The following is a 4,761-nucleotide window of genomic DNA, read 5'->3' on the forward strand; positions in this document are numbered from 1 at the left end:
ACTTTATGTGTCTTTGTGGTTTACTTTTTGGGCATGAACAGCTGGTTCATCTATGCTTCCGGTTCTCTCCTTTGATTTTATATTGGAGTGGCCAGATTGCTTTTGTCTTCAGGAGTTCCCACAGAGGCCCAAGTCAGATGAAGATCAGATGCTCTCAGGCTTTCTCCTAAGGTCTAGCTCCCTCCAGGAAGTATTTTAGTCTCAGAAATTTGTGGGTTAGACTGGCCTGGGAGCAGGGTCCAGGAAAGGAGCTGATTTGGGGCAGCTGGTGGCTGTGCCACCCACAGATGCAAAGGAAGATGGGGGCAGAGAGAGGCCCTAAGGGCTCCTGGGGAATGCAGGGAGGAACTGGGTTGGTCTTGATGCAAAGGACCAGGAAGCCAAAAGGTCAGCCCCAGAGATCAGGAAAGGGGCTGGCGGATTGTGCAGCCCAGGGAAGCAGAGGGAGGTGAGGGCAGGACCAGGCTCAGAGGGCTCCTGAGGACCTTGAGAAGAAACTGGGTCTGTCTGGATGCAAGGGATCAGTGGTGGCCCCGGGCCGAGAGGTCAGCCCAGGTGTCCAGGAGAGGCTGGTGGGCCGTGCAGCCCAGGAAAGCAGTGAGAGGAAATTTTTAACACGTTTTTCCAGAAATAACTTGAATCATGTTATATATATATATATATATATATACACACACACACACACACACACACACACAGGAGCTGGAAAGATGGGTCAGTGCTTAGGAGCAATGACCCGGGTTTGATTCATTCCCAGCACCTACATGGTGGTTGACAACCATCTGTAACTCCACTTCCAGATGATCCAATGCTCTCTTCTGACCTCCATGGGCATTGCACGACACAGGTGCACTTACATCGATGCAGGTATTACACTCAGATACATAAAATGAAAATAATAAAAAAAGAAAAAATATGCATACAATGAAGTTTAAGGTGGAAAAGTAGGGATAAGAAATCAGACTAAAGTTGAGCATCCTCAACTTCCTCAATCCCAGCACTTGGAGGCAGAGCCTGGCAGATCTCTGTGAGCTCGAGGCCAGCCTGGTCCATCCAGGAAGCTCCAGGTCAGCTTGGGGTCACTGGTAGACCCTGTTTCAAAAAAAAAAAAAAAAAAAATCAAAGACCAAAGGATTTGCCGACATGGGGTCAACTTTGGTGGACTAATGAAGTGAAGGGTTTTCATTAGCTCTGTTCTTTTTGTTTTGAAAATGCTAACTAGTTTATTGGGCTTGCTAACAGAGCATAGGATGGGGGTTTATTTATAGAAGAGTGGGCACCCCCCCCATTTACAGTTGCACTGGAAAGTCTACACTCAAATATAGATCCTGTGACTCCTGACTGCTGCACAAAACAGTGAGAGAGGTCCCTTCTTTAGATACTCATTTTTAAAAGCTCTTGAAATGGTTTGATTTACAGGCAAGGGTGAAAACCACCAACAAAATTTTGTTTTGTTTTTTGGAGACAGGGTCTCATTGTGTAGCTCTGTAGTTCACAATGTAGACTAGGCTGGCCTTGAACTCACAGGTATTTGCCTGCCTATGCCCACTGAGTACTGGGATTAGAGGCATGGGCCCCCATACTTGACTGTTTTTTTCAAAAACAATTTTTTTGATTTATTCATTTTTATTTTACGTGTATGAGTGTTATACCTGCATGTGTGTAAATGTACCCATATTGTGCAGTGTCCATGGAGGACAGAAGAGGGCGTCAGATCCCCTGGAACTGGAGTGATGGTTGTTACCTGCCATGTGGGTACTGGGATTCGAACCTGGGACTTCTGCAAGAACAACCAGTGCTCTTAACAGTTGAACCATCTCTCTAGCCCCTGGATGGTTTAAAAAAAAACTTTTCATTGAATTTTTGTGTATTTCATATATAAACTCTTTATACTCTCTTCCCCTTTGGCACCCTCCCATAGCCCCCTCACTGGAGTTCATACATTCTGTCATTTATATTAAGGCCTATTATGTAAAGTTAGTGTTCTGAGATGTCCCTCAGTGTAGTGTCCTTAGATTTCCCTCAGTGCAAGTTCATCCACTGGGGTTTAGTCAGCCTATCTAGAGTCTCTCCTTTCAAGATCAGCTCTTCCTCACCCAGCAGTAATCAAGTGCAAATAATTATTCGACTAAGATTGGGGCTTGCTGTTTATTTCCACAGTTCTGTGTTGGGTTTTTGTCTGCCTAAGCTTGCACGGGTCTTGTGCGTGCTGACATCACTGCTGTAGCATTGTATAAGAGTCCCAGGCTCCTGTAGGACCAGGTCATGCACCTCCTCCTTGGCTCTTACAATCTTTCTGTCCCCTTTTCCTCAATGGTTCCTGAGCCCTGGGTGGGTGGACCTCAGTATAGGAGTCCTGTCCAAGGACCCACACTCCGCCGACTCTTATTCTCTGCTTTTTGGCCATGTGTGACCTTTTGTGTTCCTGGCCCTCTGTTGCCTGAGGGAGCTTCATTGATGAGACTTGAAAGATGCGTTAGTGTTCCCTTCATCCCTTGTTCTATGTTCCATGAGTCTTAGGTGTAGAGGTTGCATCCTAGATGTGCCACTTAGGCTTGGGCAATTCACAGAGACTCTCTGTGTGACCAGTGGTGTAACTCTAATAATCTCTGTCTGTTGAAATAGAAGCTACTTTGATGTGGTGACTGGGATACTTGTTTGTAAATTTAAGCTTCCATATTTTGCACATAGTAAGAAACTACTTTTGTCTAGGGATATGAGAGCCTTGGGGTTGTCTCTAAGATCTATGACTTCTTCAGCTGTGTGTATTTGGCTAGATTTACAGTACCAAACATGAGTTTCCTCCTGTTGAGTGGACTTTAAGTCCAACTGAGTAGCTGTTAATTACCCCCAGATAATAGTGCCACTACTGTACCAATGTCGTTAGCCTACTGATTGATGTTCTCCCTTACCAAGATGCATAGTGCTCTCCAAAGCTGAGAGCTAGCCTTCAGGGGAGGTGGCTTCCAGGTCAGTTCCAGGTCCATTGTTCCAAATTCTGTGTCCGAAGTATGTTCTGTCTTCAGCAATAGGGTCCTACCACCAAATTCTGGGAGGCAATCAGGGTTGTGGTAGCAGCCTGTGTCATTTTGGGAGTCTCTTGGACTACCCTGGCCAACAACTCAAAGGAAGGTTTCTCCTGTCTGGCACTGTTTCTTGTTATGTAGCCTTCAGCTGTACTCACGGACTCATGTAAAGATATTGTATGTATAATTTTCAGTAGGTTTTTGGACTATTACCATGCCCTCTGGTTTTTTATACTAGCTAGGCACTATTTATGTCTCCTCTTTCTCTCCCTATCTTACCCTCCCTCCCCCCTCTCCCATTTAAAGTGTCCCCATTTTCCCCATTCCTCCCCTGATAATTTTTGTATGCTCTGGTCCCACCTCTTTTGAACTCCTTCTTCCCCTTCAATCCTATAGTTTTTGTATAGACCTCCTTCTCCCCCTCCCCTTTAACTGCCCCCCTTTTACACATTTCTCCCTTAGGAACACGTGTCTCCTACTGTTCTCTCAGTTCCTTCTTTCCCTTTCCCTCCCTGCTTTCCTTCCATTTTTCTGGTTCCTGCAGTTACAGCAGGCTATCCACTAATTTATAAGGACTTGGAGCTCTTTACTGCTGAGGACTCCATTGTGTAAATGTACCACATTTTTGTTAATCACTCATCAGTTGAGGGGCACTTAGGTTGCTTCCATCTCTTAGCTATTGTGAGAAGAGCAGCAACAAACATGGATGTACAAGTATGAGTGTATGAGTCCTTTGGGTATATGCTGAGGAGTGGTATAACTGGGTCAAATGGTAGGTTCATTTGTAGTTTTTTTTTTTTTTGTGAGAAAGGGTCTCCCTGTGGCCTCAGTTGGCTTGGAGCTCGCTATATAGACCAGGCTGGCCTTAGACTCACAGAGATCTGCCTGCCTCTGCCTGCCAAGTGCTGGGACTAAGATGTGCGCCACCATGCCTGGCTCATTTTTGTTTTTTAAGAGTTCTCCACGCTGCTTTCCATAGGGGTTGCATGAGTTTGCAGTCTCTTCAGTAGTGAATGAGCGTTCCCCTTTCTCCACAACCTCGCCAGCATTTGGTATCATTTGTTCTTTTGACCTTAGCCAGTTTGACTAGGGTAAGGTGAAATCTTAGGGTGTTTTTTTTTCTTTCTAAATTTTAAATTTATTTTTTATTTTATGTGTGTGTATTGCCTGCATGTAGGTAAGTGCACCTGTGTCATGCAATGCCCTTGGAGGTCAAAAGAGGCTGTGGGATCCCCTGAGACTGGAGTTACAGACAGTTGTTAGTTGCCGTGTGGGTGCTGGGATTTGAACCCGGGCCTTCTGCAAGAACTACCAGTGTTCTTAACTTCTGAGCCATTTCTCCATCCCCACTTAGGGTGGTTTTAATTTGCACTTCCCTAATTACTAACAATGTTGAACACTGATGTTGAGCACTTTTTGAGATATTTCTTAGCCATATTTTTTTCTTCCTTTGAGAACTCTGTTTAGATCTTTAGCCCATCTTTTCATTGGATCATTTGGTTTCTCAATTCTTTGATTTTTGAGTTCTTTATATATTCTGGATGATTTTTGAATTCTTTATATATTCTGGATGTTACACCTCTGTCAGATGTGTCACTGGTGAAGATTTTTTCCCCCAGTCTGTGTGTTTTCTCTTCACTGTCTTGACTGTTTCTTTTGCTGTACAGAAGCTTTTTAGTTTAATGAGGTCCCGCTTATTGATTGCTGACCTTAATTCCTGAGCAACTTCTCTCCG

This window comes from Nannospalax galili, unplaced genomic scaffold (genome assembly GCF_000622305.1).
Source record: "Nannospalax galili isolate Female #2095 unplaced genomic scaffold, S.galili_v1.0 scaffold368, whole genome shotgun sequence".
Classification (NCBI taxonomy): Eukaryota; Metazoa; Chordata; class Mammalia; order Rodentia; family Spalacidae; genus Nannospalax; species Nannospalax galili.